This window comes from Chenopodium album, chromosome 19 (genome assembly GCF_948465745.1).
Source record: "Chenopodium album chromosome 19, dcCheAlbu1.1, whole genome shotgun sequence".
Lineage (NCBI taxonomy): Eukaryota > Viridiplantae > Streptophyta > Magnoliopsida > Caryophyllales > Amaranthaceae > Chenopodium > Chenopodium album.
This window is the reverse complement of record NC_137852.1, coordinates 26,859,935-26,869,701: the sequence shown is the minus strand read 5'-3', so window position 1 is coordinate 26,869,701 and position 9,767 is coordinate 26,859,935.

Below are 9,767 nucleotides of genomic sequence, written 5' to 3'. Positions count from 1 at the left end.
CGAGTCATGTGATTGACAATAATAATAATAAAAAAAGAGTAATGATGAGACAAAACACAAGGCAAGCTTCTCACTAGGATTTCATGCTTTCTTCTTCTTTTTTCAAACCTTTCCCCCATAAGTCTAGCATAGGAACCTTGCATTTTCCTTAGATTTACTTTGTAGGTTTTTCTTTTTCCCTTTTAATAAAATGAGCATTTTAATTTCTTGCATATGATCATTGCATTGCATTATTCAAAAAAAAAAAAAAAATAAAAAAAATCGCCGAATTAAGCACAAGGTATACCAATGATTTGAGGCACCCCTTGTAACCATATCATATTATCTCTCACCCTTTAAATGTATGATCCTTTTCTTGATAAACCACTTTGAGTCTCGTCTAACGATGGACCTTTCATTTTTTCAACCCACATCTACTAACCGTGGGATGGGATGGTGTGTAACTTATGCAAGTTCCAAATATGAAAGCTTGAGTGATTTCAAAAGACTAAAAAATAAAAATAAGCAAAAATTAATAAAAGTGTACAAAAGGGCAAGTGTTCCAATGTCTTGGATATAAAAATATCTTTGATAAGAACATGTCTCAGATTGCGTTTCTTATCGAGTGCTCGGTACCGTGCCTGAGAAACATGAATGCCAAGTGAGTGATAGACCGCATGATCGAGATTGCCCACACTTATAAAAAAAATGCGAATATGAAAAAATGCAAAAAGCAAAAAAAAGAAGAGCAAAAATAAAAAAAGAAAAAAAGCTCAAAAGTGAGAAAAACCTCAAGCATAAAAATACAAAGATTCAAAAGCAAGGTTGCACACCTTGGGGGCTTATCTAGGGTCTTGAGCCTTTATCCCCTTCTTCTCTAACCTTTAGCCTAACCACGTTACAACCCTTAAAAGTCCTTTTTGAGGTATACACACACTTGTGCGAGGTTCGGCTAGAGCTACGTTTGGCCTGATTCCTAACGGATACGTAGGCAACCTCACATTGAGGTGCGGCAATAATAAAAATGGATTCATTTTCACATTCACACACTTACACCATGATCATATCAAGGGATCTTCGATGCTCATCCCTATTTACTTAGAGCTAGACTTGGGGGCTTGATCCTTACATCATTAGCCTACCTAGCCTAAGAGTCATCATTATTTGACTCCTATCAAATAATACTTTTCCATACACTTAGCCTTTGCAGCCTAACCTTAGTGTCACTTTCACACACTGCACGGATACATGACCAAATAGACTTCCAATTAGGAACCCTTTGTCATGAATTCTTAGCATAACGTTGAAGCATGCTTTGTCATATTACACATCACTCATCACTTATAATCATCATTGCATCAAAGTATGAAGTGCTTAGCCTCCGTGCCTAAGTTACCTAAATACTTTCATAATCGAGTCAACTAAGATAGTTTAGGAGGAATTAATCCTTGCACCTTGAGGGATAGTATCAAATGCATATACTTGACTAAGCTCATTCAACATGCACCATCAAACACTTCGATTCTTTTTCGCGTCTTTCTTTTTCGGGAGAAAGTCGGTACCCTCCACAAAAATGACGGAAATTTTTTTCTTTTTTGCATTTTCGAGTTGCATGCCACACACGAGTCATGTACATTGAGTCATGTCGTGTCAATTCACCTTGAGTTAACCTCAAGTCAATCATTCACCTTAGGTCAACCCTAAGAAACACATCAAGACTTAGGTCAACCCTAAGAAAAACACCAGCAAAGTCTTTTGGCAATTCTTTTGACTTTTACAGGATACAACCATTCAGCAAAGTTCCCGTTCGCAGCCAACCGAACGATCGCAACAAACATTCAAGTATCAAGCTCTTTTGTTCAGAGACGCGTGGACATATCTATCAAAGCTCTTTTGTTTAGAGACGCGCGGACATGTCATTCTATCAAGCTCTATTGTTCAGAGACGCGTGGACATCTCATTCTATCAAGCTCTTTTGCTCAGAGACGCGTGGGCATTCTATCAAGCTCTATTGTTCAGAGACGAGTGAACAATCCTCAAGAAAGCTCCATTGTTCAGAGATGAGTGAACAATCCTCAAAAAAGACTCCATTGTTTAGAGACGAGTGAACATCAGCAACAGCAAGATGGCGTTCTCTAGCTTGTAGAAGGTCGTCAAAATGAAGCCACATCAAAATGGTTACGCTCAGAGACGTGTGCTCGATGGTGCAAGATACGCGTTTCTTAACTCTTTTATCTGTTTAACTAATGATTGTTTTGCAGGTATCGGCGTTATAAGGATGATTTGGAATCGCAGAACGTTTTGAATCATTCTCCGTCCCTATCGCTACTTTGACTTTCGTTTTTTCGAAACATAAGTTTCTTCAAACTCAGTCAAAGTGGGGGCTTCTGTAGACACCCATTTGTGTCTCCCCAAAACCAAACCCAATGATGAATACCTTTCGCATCGAACCATAATCAAATGAGGTGAAAGTGTGAAAAGTCAAGTGTTGCGGTTAGTTTTTATTAAAATCCTTCTTTCTGTTTTCGATAACCCACTCTATTTTTTGAAAACGTCCAATTCTGTTTATTTTGGTCCATGATATGGGTCAAATAATGGTGTAATTGGATGGGGCTTGAAAAGACCTTTCCAACGATATATTATAAGCTCAATTCCGATGAATAATGAGGAAGTTATGGCCAAAATACTAAACTTTGCCCAAACCGGATTTTACCTACGACCCAATGATCATGAGGAGGGTCCAAAGGTTTAATCCTATTCCTAAACTAATTAGGATTGATTAGAATCTTCTATATGTTTCCAAAATATCTTAATTATCCTTTTTTTTAAAAGATAAGATCATAGAGTTTTGATTTGAATAAAACTTTCCTTTTTTAAAACTTTCCTAATTCTATTCGGATTTAAAGATGTTCAAAGATAGTAAGATATTATTTTCGTGCCTCATATTTTTTATCCAAATTTTATATGGTTGGATAGATCTTGAAATTATCTTTCCAATGATATATTATAATAATAAATCCGAGCTATAACGAAAACGATATTAAAGATATACGAAACTCTATCCAAAACTGACACCCTTTTACTATTTCAGCCATATCTTTTTATCTAAAAAAGATTTTAATTTGATTCTAATTGAATTTGAATGTAGACTTCAAGATCTTTCCAACGACATATTATATGACTTATTTGGACTTCTAGATCAAAAGATATGATAAAAACAAAATCCGCAAAAACTGTTTCTGTCGCCAAACGACAGGTTTGTCGCCTCGCGACAGGATAAATTTCTTGCGATAAGGTCGGTTTGTTAGCGACAGAGTGGAGTTTTATTCCTTATCAAATTCTATGATTTTCCGGACTATTTTCTTATAAATAGGGTCCGAATTCCTGTTTTCAGATTCATCAACAATCAATTCATCAACTTTCATGATCTCTCATCAACTCTCATCCTTAATTCTCTCTATTCTCTCTCTAAGCAATATATAGCTTATTATTTCTCTCTATTTCTAAACTAGCCTTTTTACAAACACAATTCCGCATTCACAAGACTTAGAGTCTCCTAGCCAAATTCGAAGTTGCCTTCGCCCTAAACGTGAAAGGTCTGATAATTTCTGAGGGTTTGGTCCAAAACTAGTCTAAACTTTATTTAATTTGATTTCAATTTGATTCTTTAATTATTCTTTATTTATTTTCATTGAAGTTTACTAACTTGTGTATTTTGTTATTAGAAAGAGGTACGAGGCTTCAAAGTAAGTAGATTAGCTTACTTCCTATTTCTTTCACAATGTAGATTGCATGCTTATTATTGTTTATGATTCCTAGTATCATGTTAGGATGCTTTTAATGCTTTCTATTATCATGTTAGGATGTTATTTTATGCTTTCGAGTATCATGTTTAGGATGTCTTTACTCTTTTTAATATCATGTTAGTACCATGTTAGGTTTAAAGCTTTGATCTTTATTGTTTAGTGACATGCTAGGATTTATTAATATTGTTAGTATCATGCCTAGGATCTTGCTATTATTATTAAGCTTTATTATGCCTTATCATGTTAGTATCATTGTTATTATTATTTATTGTTTATTATTATGTTGCTTGCTTTATATTTTATTGTTATTGCTTGATCACACCTTTTATGCTTGTTTAAAGGGAATTTGTCCTTGGAATCACGCTTAATAAGATAATTAATAATTTGGTTTAGGCTAATGTGATTTTAACTCAAGTGATCGCCAATAATAGGTTTATTTGTGCATTAATATTCAACCAAAATAGATAAACAGGGTAGGTTTAATATAATGTTTGTATGTTATTCGAAAAGCGCGCATGAATACGAGCAGAACAAAGTAGAGGCCTATTTTATAGGGCGGGTCCTTTCTTTTGTAGATTGGATTCGTACTCTCATCCCCGGACCCTGTTTGGTTCAAGACCTTATGGAGTAGTTGACGGTCCTTTGGATTGTCTTTTGGGTTTACAAGTTCCTAAAACTTGTTGGCGACTCTTTTGCTCTTTTTCTTTCCCTTTGGAACGCCACCGTACTTTAGTGTATGATCACAGTGGGGTTCAAGTTTGGGATCATAATGCTTGAAATATTCCCTACAGGAACACTCAAGCAGTATCCGATACTTGTGAAGATAACAAATTGCTAAGTAAACTATAATAACATGAACTCATGAGTTGAAATGAAATCTAATTCCTTTTCTTCGTTCCTTCTTTCCTATATTTCTTATCATACAATATCTCATAATCTTACTTTAAGAATCATTTCTTTAAGTACCTTGACTCTTATACTTTGTTAGGCATAATCAAGCACCTAATGCGCCGTAAAACAAAGTTCCATCTTTTCCATTAATTCTTACTCGAATTACTACATCAATGAATCCTATTCAATTATGTATGATGCGAAAAGATATGTTGGTCGTCAAACATTGACAACCTTGAGTTTGCAACTCAATACCTCATATTTTATCAAAACTACCTAGTATTTTGAATACATGATGTCCAACCGACCTTTCGGACTTAGTCAGTTATGAGAATTGTATTTTAGAAATGCTTTTCCTTTCTTTGAGAACTATTCTCAAGGATTTCCTTTACTAATCATGGAAACAATATTATTTGATTTAGAATACTATAAATATAAGTGCAAAGTATAACAATTTATCAAGAACATAATAAGTTTGAAATTTAATAGCATTCATGCAAACTTCAATCTTATTAAACGTCTTATTTACGCATACAATTGTCCCTATTTGGCGAAAATAAGGCGATTCCAAGATCCGAAGAAACAAAGAGTGGTTAAGCATGCTTTGGCTTGTCTTAAACACTCAATCTTCTCGGTAAGCATTGCCTTGCTAATGGCTCTAAGCCACTCTTGGTTAGACAATCGTCGCATCTAATGCATCTTTGACGATGTGTCTCTTTTGCCACGGTATGTGAGGACTCCTCACTCATACCGATGAGTTAAACATAAAACCAACGTGCACACCCGGTGTGCCTTATGCCCCTTAGAGGAGTGATGGCACCTCGCTTTGGCGTAGCCTACCATCACCATCGTCCGGTTAGTAAGTGTTGTTTTAGAAAGGCAAGTTTTACTCAATATTATTAGGGACCTAGGATTTCTATGTTGGTTGATTTAAGTGAAAACCTAAACATGCATCTAACGAACATTTCACACACATATATATAACCATAAAATATAAAGCGAAATAATAGATGCATATTGGCAACTAGCATGACCCCTTGAAATCTTCATTTCTTCAAAAGGTCTACATTTGCATTTCAAGGCTTTGTCTTCCAAGATACGCCGTCTTCAAGACTTAACCAAACTATGCAAAAACTAGTGTCTACACTTGGAATAATCTAAATATTAAAGTATAAAAACACTTAACGGTGCGTAGACCGTATTTAAATTTACAAAAATACATAACGGCACGTAGTCCGTATTTTCTATCCTAGTCGGGTCCCACTAGTTGCCATTTCATAAAACCTGTGAGAGAGAGAGAATATACATATTCCATTCATCCATTCACTATTTGTGAATGGCCCATGCAATTTACAAAATTAACAACTAAAATGCATTCAAACAACGCGCGCACTAGTAACTAATCTAGGTGGTTAATCCGATTAACACGTCTAATTAAAACTAGTCAAAGTTGTTTAACCGATTATATAAATTACGTCATTAATAATTGAAGCTCCCACTAAATTCCGCATTTCCTTAATTAATCCAATTAATTAAGTCGGTAGCACCCAAACTAGTCAAAATGAAATTTTGCCAATGCCGCTCAAAAACCGAGGCCTAGCCTCCCAAAATTTTAATTAAAATGAACAAAATTAATTAAAATAAATAAACGGCAAAATAATTAACATCAAGCCTACTACGGCTAGTCACCTCACCGCACCAAGTATACGCACATGCCAAGACCACGAACACACGACCCACGGGACACGGCCGCGAGCCGCTGCCACATCACAGCCGCGCGTGAGCTGCTGCTGTGCGTGGCTGCTGCCGCGCGTGTGGCCCACCATCGAGGTGGCGCAACCACCGTGGCAGCCACATGCGGGCTGCTGTGCAGCCCGGCTCGCCATGGTGGTGCATTGCCTCGTTTTGCGTGCCACTACCTTGGGATTTGATCCCTTTTTCCGCGAGACAAAAATAATTAATTCTAAAATAATTTAAGAACTAATTTAGTGAGCAAAATAAAATTTTAAACAAGTCTAACTTAATAAAATTTTCAAAGTGCAACAACCAAAATAATTCCAAGAACCATCTTTAATTAAATTGGTTTAGTTTGGTGCAAAATAAAATTGAGGCAATTTCTCACATTCAACTTAATCAATTTAAGTTAAACTTGAGAATTTGACAAAGTAAAGGGAAGTTGGAAAAATATGAACTTTAATGTTAAAATGAAAATCCCAACATCTAAAATTTGTGAATCCTCGAAAATTATATCTTCCAACATGAAGATAACCAAATTTCTATCACAAAAATCGAAACTTTATGTTTCTAATCAACTCAAAATGATTAAAACAACAAAGTTCAACTCAAAATAACATGAAATTTAGTGGTTTTCAAAGTTTCAATCACTTATCACAAATAAAGATTGAATCTTTAACACTTAGGAAGCCTCAAAATAAAATTTTCACACTAAAAAGCAATTAGTTTGCAATTATGTGAAAATAAATAAACCTTTAAGCATCAAATACTACCAAGTAATTGTGCTTTAAGGGGACATAAAAGTGCAGAAAATTATGCAAATAATCAACCATATAATCAACAATTTATGCCATTAATTTCAAGGTTAGAAAAGACTTAAAATTTTTCGTCAAAAACAAAAAACCCCTCGAAAAAGGCATTTCTGGTCAGAATTTGGCTAAAATCACAGTCTCACAGGGTAAAAACCTTTCCAGAACATGTTTTACACCCAAAATTCACTAGTCTTGGGCGAAAATCTAGGTTTTGGGCCAAATTTGACATTAAAAACGGGATTAAATAAATAAAACCGAGCTACTAATCTAATTAGCAACATAAACCAGAAAATTAAGCCAAAAATAAACCTTGAAAAACATGATTATAAAAATAAACGAGCGGGGCTCCGATACCGCTGTAGGGGTTTGGTGAGTCCGACTCACCGCGGAAACCAACCCCTTCCCGAGGAACCACGCACTCGCAATAATTAAAATCACAAAGCATAAATAAATATTCACAAAGAAAAGATAACGAATCTTACCCTCGAAGCGAGCTTCGCCCAAAACCCAGGGCTCTTACTTGAAAGCTACTAGCACGTCAAGCGCCGCGCCTCCAACGGTATCCACCCACAAATGGGCGAACACAACTTTAAGGTCTACTACCTTGGGGTTAGCACGGTCTGACCTAAACCCGAGTGTTATGTGAGTTTAAGAGTTTTCCCAAAAATTATGGAATGCTCTTTTTAACTCCCACTCAAGCACTTTACTCCAAATCCCAAGCTTAGTATTTATAGAGGAAAGTATGAGTGGGAATTTCTATCCCATCAATGTGGGATCATGAAATTCCACAAATTAATTTAAAGCTAAATTAAATTAAAATTGCAAACTAATAATAAATCTACAAGTGGCATCACCATGTGAGATGAGTTGGTGAGGACCACATGGAGAGTAGGGGACCATACTTGCTCCCCACTCAATACTCTCCTTGTGCCACATGTCCTCTCCCACTTACTCCCATATTCCAAGCTTCCCCTTTATTCATGGCCCTATGGCCCGAGCCAAGCCACGAGCCAAGATCGAGCCCGGCCCGAGCCCGGCTCGCACCAGCCAGCACCTGACCCGAGCCTTGCCCGCACCAGCTGCTGTTTTGCGCGGCTGCTGCTGTGCCTAGCCGCGGCTGGCCAGGGCTGCTAGCTCATCTTGCCCCTAGCATTCGGATGCTCGGGGCACACTGATGCTAGGGGTATTTTCGGGAATATGGTCGATTTATTATTATTCTGCGCGTCTCGTCTTTTATCATTTTAGACTTGACTTCCGACGATCGGTTTCGACGCTCTAAGCTCGAATTACCGACGTCTAAATATTTAACACTCAGGCGACGAGTTGGTTTGCATATATTTGCTTGGGTGTGACCTAAAGGGTTCAGTCAAGATTAAGTTGTAATACTAATTATATCAATATTACTGATCGGAAGCGGCCTCCACCCAGGTATTCCGATCACTTGACTTTACTGAATATATTAGCTTTCTAATAATTCTGAACCCGCTATCAGAATAATACACTTGTTCGAAGGACACCATTCCTTTCATTCCTCTTTCACCTTTAATGACCCTTTCTCTTCTACATTTTCCACCATTGAGATGGATGAGGCCTTTTTAGAGGGAGATTGTACTTCTCATGTTTATTTTGAGCTACCTCCCAAGTTTGACCCTCAACCCTTTGATGAGCTTCCTTTGAACCTTGATCATGATTGAGAATGAGCTTGATTTGAATGATGATGAGTTGGAGGAGAGCCCTTTGGATGTGAGTTCATTGGATGAGAGAGCTTGTGTTTCAATGGATAGTGGTGTAATTGAGCAACCAATTCCTATTCCTTCACCTTACACCTCATTTTCAAGAAAGCTTGATCTTGTTTCCTCCTATCCCATGTCATTACCTTCTTTTCTCATATCCCCTCCTCTAGAAAAGCCTTTATTCCCCCAAGTGCCTCATTTGATGACTCTTGAGGATAATGGTGGGATTTCCAACCAAAAATATTTTGTTGAAAAAGAGTATGCCTTCTTCTTTTTCTTTAATTTCTCTTCCTTTTTCTTATATTCTTGTTTTTCCCTTCTCCCCTTCTTCTTCTTGGCATTCCTCTTCTCAACCTCATAGGCGTGCACTTAGCTTGTTGCATGCCTTCATTTTATCATGTGCATACTTGCTTTCATATGAAATATGTAGTAGTGCATTTGACAAGCTCTTGCGTGCGTTGAATTATTATTTTACTAGAGCGGTCAAGCTTGGACCTTAAGCAAGACTTTCTCGGGAAGTAACCCGTGTTTTAGATTAGATTTTCCTTTTCTTTTTAAAATAGATTTTTCTCTCATGCAAATGTTTGTGTTCCTTTTGCTAGGTACATGACTTGATGTACTTTGGTGCTTCGATTTGGATCAAGAATAAAGGAAGATTGGCACCACAATTGCTAGCATATGGAAGGCAAGATTAGTATTAGAGGTAGTTAATTTTGAAAGGTTAAAATTGGGTCATTTGCGGGTATTTACACCCACCTAATATCCGGTAATATCCTTCCTTGCTCTTTCTCTAGTGGATGATGACTTGTTCG